The sequence below is a fragment of the Poecilia reticulata genome, linkage group LG2 (assembly GCF_000633615.1).
Source record: "Poecilia reticulata strain Guanapo linkage group LG2, Guppy_female_1.0+MT, whole genome shotgun sequence".
NCBI lineage: Eukaryota > Metazoa > Chordata > Actinopteri > Cyprinodontiformes > Poeciliidae > Poecilia > Poecilia reticulata.
Genome location: NC_024332.1, coordinates 28,920,670 through 28,929,641, shown reverse-complemented (window position 1 = coordinate 28,929,641; position 8,972 = coordinate 28,920,670).

The following is an 8,972-nucleotide window of genomic DNA, read 5'->3' as shown; positions in this document are numbered from 1 at the left end:
CCAAATAAAACATTGTGAGCATCATGTTTGAAACCAGAGAGTTAGTTTTTTTCTTTTAAAATGGTTCAGTAAAGACAAAACAGATGATACTAAACATGAACTTGCATGAACTGTACATGTGTCATTCCGGTGTCATTCCATTGTAAGCTCATTGTTTGTCCTGTTCTGCTTCACTATCGCCAGTCACAATGCAGACAGTGCATTGCATAGAGTTGCAGTCATCATGATACAAATAGAAGTCTTACCTAAGTATTTTTAACTGACTCTGTAATGACTCTGTAGAAATTCACAAGTAAGCAGAATGTAAGTAAACGTAAAGTAAAATGGTGTGTTTGACTTGTCATGTCAAATAGTAAAGTCTGTTGCATAAAGAGATAGCCTTTCCAAATTAGATTCAGGCAGATAGATGCAGGAATAAAACGACAAAAAAAAATATTGGCTAGAAATGTAAATAGAAGTGATTACCTACACACTGCAAGATATCTGATACACAACAACACAGGTCGGACACCTTAGAGAGTTTATAAGATTGCAATGTCACACCGTAAATCAAGAACTTGTGTTACAGCATACTGCTGTGTCATTGTTGCCTTAACTCTCAGTCAGATCTGACAAAAATAGCACGAGATATGTGCACATGATGCACAAGCCATGCAAAGATTCACAAGTGGTATGAACGTAGTATAGATCTTAAAAATAAGTATTGTGTCATCTATCAGTTTTAGTGTTTTTATTCCCCCCAAAATGTGGGATTCTTGACTTTCTAGATTTCAGCTGAAGCTTTAGTGCACATCTCATGCTTTACTTGGTATTCTCGAGCTCTAAGATCAACTGACCTGATATTAGATTTAGTTTGTCAGCTTGTTATACATTTTTGCTGTTATTCTGAGCAAAAGTAGGTTAGTAAAAATTCACTACTGGATATTCTCTTAAAAAAAACATTCCATATAGAATATCCTCATATCTCTATATGATTCCTCTGTGCTCAAGATTAGCAAATGTTTTACAATTTTGTCTTGATAGTTTTTTCCCAAGACAGCTGCAGGAGAAACAATGAAAACAAACACAGAGAGTGTGACATGTACATGTCAGTTAGCCAGTGTTTCCTGTCAGATGGATTCTCTGAAGCATATGATGGGATGTGTGCAATCATCTCCTCCGTCTTGGATTCACAATTTTTCAGTCTATCACAAACTGTTTCCAGCTACTACCTGTTCCTGCTGCTGCAAGTTGTCTTCACGCCTCAGCAAGATCAGGGAATTGTTTTCCACTTGTGGCAGTTTTTTTCTTTTTCACCCTACCAATTTTTTTTATTTTATTTTTTTCTAGAAAGCAACCTTTCTCTGGAACTTAAAAAAGTTCTCACTTTCACACTAGCCTCATACCAACCCTGCATACCAGTCTTGTCACACTCCACTGAAAAACGTCTGAGATCACTGTCTGGCGCAACTGGAACCACATCTGCAAACGCACTTAACGTTCTGCTGTCTAATACTATCAATAATCCCAACATATTCGAATTTTTTTTTAAGTCCCCAAAACATTCTTGTCTCCTTGTCCTTCTATTACATGCAGTGCGGTAGAGTAGCTTCCTGCCACACAGCCGGGACTGACCTCCCTAACAAAGAACAGGTTCAGTCTGCCTCCCCTCCCCCGACTGGGGAAGCTGATGAGGGTCACATGGCCTTTCTAGACAGCACTGAGAAGCATTGGTAATATGTAGGGGTGGGGGAGGGGCGCTGGCAGTCACACGCCTCTTGTTGTGTCATTTACCACAGGGATAGATCACTCTGCAGCAGGGGAATATACAGTGGAGTGTCTGGTGTTAGGTTTTACTTTTTTTTTTTTTTTTGCCGTAAAACCAGCAGCTTACAGACCAGAGGAAGAAGAAGAATAAGCTTCAGCGAGATTTTGTGTGTGTAAATAAAGCTTGTGGAATCAGATGAAAATAAGTAAGCCTTTTGTGCGTGTGAGTACACTATGTAACACCTCCCCCACTATCTCCCTCCCCTCCCCCTCTGCAGCCATCTACAGCAGCTAGAAAAGCAGAAGGCTCTCTGTGGCGCACTGTTATGTCATAGCCTAAAGACCTATTTTTCAGACAAAGCAGACTACACAAACAAAGAGGTCTATTTTCAGCTGCAAACGCCTTGATTTTCTCATAATGTATGGTGTACATGTATTTGTCACACCGAGCAGCCATCATTTAAACAACGGTGTTTGATCTTTCTGAAATATCTGCGGGGCATCAGGAAGCCACATTTCTACCCTTTGACACTTCTGAATTCCTGTTGCGGAACAAGGAGGGGCAGGGAAGGCGGGAAAGCAGGACAGATGTCAGAGATTGAAGGGTTGGGGACAAAGGTCAAGGGTTGGTGACCTGAGCAACCAAAAGACTTGCCATTCCTGCCCCCCAGCCCCCCTTGAGCATAATAGCAGACGGAATTACTTTACAATCTTTTCTTACAGTGACATCTAAATCTAGACTTTTAAGATGGAGGCCAATCTTACTTTGGTCCAAAATCTTCCCTTTGATATGGTGGAAGTTAACCAAACTGTCTAGTACGTAGTAAATATAGCACAATGCCAGTAAGTAGTGTAGCAATATTTTTTGTCTTTATTGTTACAAGTTATGTAATTTGTCTTTTTGGACAATGAGTATTTTTAAATCACTGCACGTACTTTGTGAACTTTCTCACATCACACTTATAAGCATGTCAGGATTTTGTTAAGATTTTATGTGATAACAAAATTAAAAAGTAGAAGCGGAAAGAAAATCCAAATTTTGGGCAAATGAAAAATTTAAAAGTGTGCCGTCCATTTGTTTCTAGAATATATGATTCAATACTTCAGTACTGTGAGATGTTCAAAGTCTGGGTTAAGGCTGTTTAATGTAGCCCTGTGCCAAACCTTTATACAACCGTATCTCTGACCTGTCCGCTGTGTTTCTTGGTCTTCATTTTGTTCACTCTTGTTCCATAAACAATATTCACGGGAAATATTGAAATTAAATTACACATAGATGGACTGTATTTGCCAGACTGTTTATTTGTGACAGTAGATTGTGCTGCTTTTATTTATGGCATCAAAGTCATTTGGGTTAATAATGGACTAGACCATTTTCAAATGTGACTTCCTTGTTCACTCATGTTTTTCAGAGACCTCTCTGAGACTCTTTATGTGTAGGTGGAATCTGCTGTCAACAAATGCTGAGTTCATTTTGTCTCAGAAGTGAGAAAGACCTCATGCGTGGTTCAGAGCCTTCTAATCAGAAAACACGAGAACTTTCATCTCAATTTCCTTTCATAAAACATAAAAGGAACATGTTCAGGCATATATCTTAAAGCACCGACGAGGGCTGCTCCTTTAAAGAGATACTAACCATCAGAAGTCCTAATGAATAGCTATAATCGGCCTCATTTTCTACATTGTACATGTGCAGCAGCCATTCTTGATGCTAACCTTGGCTAGGTACTGCTCTGCAATGGTGAACTCAGAAAATACCACTTTTGAGTGCCATAATTAATCAGGCAACTTCTAACACAATTTCTTCTCACAAGATTTTATTTGGGGTTTCAGAGAATAGGGGTTTAAATATAAATGCACAGCACACTCTTCCAGTCAAATCAGGCCATAGTTTATTTTCAGACCAATTTAAAAACAATCTAAGGCGAGCAAGTCAATAAAAGCACCTCAACTATAGTTATAAATAAAGCAGTTGACAAACTGCCTAGTGTAGACTGACTAATAAATACATCAATCAACGAAATACAATGTAAAAAATATGAACAAAAAAATACTAAGTATCTCTTTCCTGCCATTTTAAGTGACATCCAAATTTGTGTATTTCTTTTTCTAAAAAATGCCATTGAACATACTGAAGGTGTAACATGAAAAATGTGCAAAGATTTAAGGACATGAATACATTATATTGTGGCTTAAAATAGCACTCTTGTGATTATATTTTTATCAAAGATAAATAGACAGCAATTCCCAACAGTGTTGTTTGCATGTGGCAACTTTTCTTATGGATTTTTTTTTCTAAGTAAATAACAAAAAATGTAGAAACACCAGCCCAGCCAAAATCATTTTATCTGTGGAGAGGTAAAACATTTTCTGGTATCCCACAGCCCTCTTCCTATTTTCTAGTGTGTGTATTATCAAGCAGGAGAAACAGAGGGCTAATTGTGATTACAGTAAAGTTACAGTTTTGTTTTCTGCAGAGAGACAAACTCAGTGGTGTTAGTTTTGACTGGAGAAGTTTCTCATGGGCTTTTACTCTTTTTTTTGTATAAAAACGGTTCTATTGTTTATATTTTGACTCCCTGACTTCCCTCTATCCACAACAGGCAGTGATTTGAGTTCTCAGTGTGCTAAGCCTTAGGTGTGTCTTGGTAAGAAACGTAGATTAAACTAGACATTAACACTGCAGCTGTTTCCATTTTCTTTATGATTCCAAAAACCCATGTACTTTGTAAGACTGAGGAAAAAGAAACCAATTTCTATGCAGGATTTCACAATGTCTGCAGTAGTTTACTAAAGAACACCTGTTTTAACACATACTGTCTAGGTCATCTGGATTTTACATAATCCATCCATCCATTTGCTTTACACCCTTGTCCCTCAGTGGGGTCGGGAGGGTTGCTGGTGTCTCTCTCCAGCTAACGTTCCAGGCGAGAGGCAGGGTACACCCTGGACAGGTCGCCAGTCTGTCGCAGGGCAACACAGAGACACACAGGACAAACAACCATGCACACACACACACTGACACCTAGGGGCAATCTGGAGAGGTCAACTAACCTGACAGTCATGTTTTTGGACTGTGGGAGGAACCTGGAGTACCCGGAGAAAACCCACGCATGCACAGGGAGAACATGCAAACTCCATGCAGAAAGACCAGGGCCGGGAATCGAACCCAGAACCTTCTTGCTGCAAGGCAACAGCTCTACCAACTGCTCCACTGTGCAGCCGATTTTACATAATGATGAAGATAAAGGATACATGGGATTCAATTTATTCTGTGAAAAACCTCAGAAGTTTGCATGAGAAAAAACAGTGGTGAACAAATAGCTTTATGAAGACTAAGCAACAGATGTGAGAGGTCAGGAATTACGTTACTGAGAACTTTAACACTGGGTTACATTATAAGCTTTAAGTACCTTACGTGAGTCCGTCATGTTAAGGCAGAAAATCTGACACAGCGGCACACCTCCACTTCTGAACAGAGGCGTCACATTTTGTCACATAGGACAAAAATTGCCAATTTAAAAGTACTCACAGGAGCAAAAAAAAGAAGCTTTTTGAGAGCTAAAATCGCAACGAATCATATTTGTATTTATTTAATTTTTTGTATCTGCTATACAATAATCAGAGCATGCAGTATTAATATATATGTATTAAATGAAGCATGTCAAATACTTTGTAGGAGAGGCTTGCATCTAGTTTGGCATCGAAAGGCATCTAGTTTGCAAATTACTTTGAACTGGACTGAAAAATATTGAGAAAAAATAAAATATGATTTGGCCTTTCTATTTATGTGTAACACATAGCATAAAAAGAAATGTGGGTGCATTAATGTACTTTGGATAAATGTAGTACTATTTACTATGAAATCAAATAGAAAGCAAAAAAATCATTGGTGATTAAAAGATGAATACTTTGCGTTGTTCCACAGTAAGATTTCAAAATTACCCTTCATAAAATGAAAAGGTCTCCATCTGCATCATTTGCTGGCGGGGACAAATTTATAACATTCTTGAATTGCACAAAATCAGTCCAGAGACTGCAAATGGTYTTAGGGTCATACTGTGGACACCCCTGACCCAAACTGACTGGCCAGGCAAGGTCAGCATTTATTGGCGAAGCAGCCAGGAGGCTTACAGAAGATTCTGAAGAAGTTACAGGAAATACTTTCGAACGGATAGACTTCAAATGCTTTTTCATTGCCTGATAATGATGAGTTCAGTAGGAACGCTTTTCACAACCTTGTGACTTGTCACGCTGCATTACTACCTTCCCGGCTCACTGTTTGTGAGGGGTTATGGGCAAATATGGCCGCTGTCTTTTGGTGTCTTCGCCCCTTTTGGATACGATCAGAATGAGAAGCAGAGAGATTTACATGCTGTCTGAGAGTGACGGCATTGTTGTAAAAAACAAAGGAAGCAGTTATCACTCTCCCTGATAAAAGTCATTCATATGGAGATGTTGGTCACCTCGGGAGACGATAAGGAAATTAAAATCAGCCCAGAGAGCACCGCCATCAGTTAATATTTCCCTTCCAAATTAGGTTGTTAAACTTGGATAAATCCCTCCATAATCTGCAGTAAGTGTGTGCATGCATTTGCGTGAAAGCATTTGACAAAGTAAGTGTAAGAGAGATTTTGAAAATGTGTTATGTCTGAAGACTGTTTGCCTCAGTCAAGAAAAGAAAATCTGCCCTGATAAATTCCCCATAGCTGCATATTAAGTCTGGATCATCTCCTGGAAAATATTATGTGAGAGAGACGGAGAGAGAGAGACGAGGAGACAGTCTACATCTGAAACTTATCTGTGGCCACATTGCCATCTAGTGGTACAGTAGTGGAACAATATGCCAGAAACCCTTTAAATATCTGCCCGGCTTCAGGGCTCCGTCTTCCTCTCTTCTTTTCTTGTCAGTTTTCACACTGACTATAATGCATAAGAGCTCATTTGTCGCCAGCAATCCTACCCACCCCACCCTGCTAACAGTCACAGAGGGAGGCTCAGCAGCCAGTCAACCCTCAGTTTCTTTAGCTTTGAGTGGGTGGTTTGTATGTGCAATAACAGTGTGTCTCTTTAGCATCCACCCTCTTTCTTTGCTCAAAGCTGCATTGTTTTTGAATGTGGTGAGAGAAAAGGGAAAATGTCAGATTGTACTTAGATTTTCTCACATACAAGGCCACTATTTTCACAGTGAGAAGAAGGTCAGGAGAAATCTTTTTGAACTCATCATTGAATAGACAAAAGGTTGACTGTGTAGCTGAGGTAAGAGGACGTTTGAGAGAGATGTTTTCACCCTTATACATTTCATTGCTTCACCTGAAAGAAAATCAGCGCAGACAATTAAACAAATATGCAATTCCGAGAAACAATGCATAAAATTTTTTCATCCAGATTCAACTTGTGTCAAATCAAGGCATAATGAAATAAAAGCAACAGGATATTTTCTGTTTGGAGTACCATGTCCTGCCATTAAATGTTAAGGGTTAGTTAACAAAATAAATTATATTTAGCTGCGGTAAGAACTTGCTTACAGCGGCTTCCAAAAGTATTCACAGTTTGAGACTTTTGCCATTTCCTGTGTCACAAACTCTAGTTTCAGTGTATCTTGCTGTTATGTCATTTGATGATACTGCCACAAAGTGTTGCATATATACAGCAGAGGGGAACTGATTAATCATTTTTGGAATTTGTTGCATATAAGAATGTGAAAAATGTGTGTGTGCGTGTGTGCGTGTGTGTGTGTGTGTGTGTGTGTGTGTGTGTGTGTCTGTGTTTGAATTCAGTATCAACACATTATAGAATCAACCTTCATTACAATTAGAGCAGAGGGGATTTTAGCGGATGTGTCTGTCAGCTTTGCACGTACAGGCTGTCATTTTTTGCCAATTCTTCTTTGCGAAATAGCTAAAGCTGTGCCATATTATCTCTTCTGTGACATTCTATTCCCTCCATATACTCTCAGTAGGGCTGCTCTTTGATGGAGCCATTGTATAAGACCGCTCCTTTATCTTATACAATGTAAATGATTGAATTTTATCTCTGGCTGTAAGCGAAGGGACATTGTCCCGTTTTAAAGGTTAATCTCTGCTCCGTGCTTTCTTCCAGGATTTTGTTGTGCAATCTGTTTTAACATCAACATGAGCAGCGTCCCTATCGCTATTTAAAGAAAGCATTTCCACACCATGATGCGGCTACCACCATGTTTCACTTAAGACACGGGGTGATGTGTTGGGCCAGTCTTCAAAATCAAGTAGATAAATAAATAAATACATTTTGTCTTTTCTGATCAGACTCTTTTGTGATGTGTATTTGCTGTGTGACTTACTTGGCTGCGATTTGTACCTTTCTAAAGAAAAACAGCTCTCTTCTGGCCCTGTTTTTGTAAAGGCCAGGTTTGTGGAGAGTGAGTGACTAAGAGTTGTCATGCCAACAGATTCTCCCACCTGAGCTGTGGATTTCTTGCAGCTTTTCTAGACTCACCATATGTCTTTTTGCAGCTTTTCTGATTATTGCTCCCATTGCCTGACATGACCTTTTAACTGCCTGCATTGGTAGTCCTGTGCTATACTTTATTTTCAGATAATTTACTGAAGAGTGATCCAAGATATTGTATAATAACCTCACTCTACCTTCACCTTTCTGCTGATCTCCATGATGCTGGTTTGTTCTTTAATATTTTCCAACAAATCTCAGCGGCCTTCACAAATAACTGGATTTGTATTGAAATTAAACTACACACATCTTTGTTTAGTAATTAGGTACTGTAACTTCTCAATGACATGATATTCATGGAGTATTCTCCATGAATATCTGCAAACATTAACATTGTGTTTCATTTTTTTTGTCCACTTCTCATCTAAGTAATCATTTATTTTGACCTGTTGCATAAAATCACGATGAATTTATAAAAAACTGTTGGTTGTAATGTGACAAAAATGTGAAAAAGCTCAGAGCGGACTGAAAACTATCAGCATTGAGTCTTACGATACATTACAAACCACTAAAGCAACTTCAGCACTGCAATTTTTTGTTGGTGTTTCTTGTCTCTTCGAGTCAGATTATATGTTTGATAACCCCTGTTGCAATGATGTCAGATTTTTTTCCAATATTTAATTTTCCATGATGGTCCAATATACGCAGAAGAAAAAGTAATGATTTCGGTGTAGAAGAACTACACTCATGGCCTGTTGGCTTTGAATAAACTATCGGTTCTCTCTGTTATGTCATCT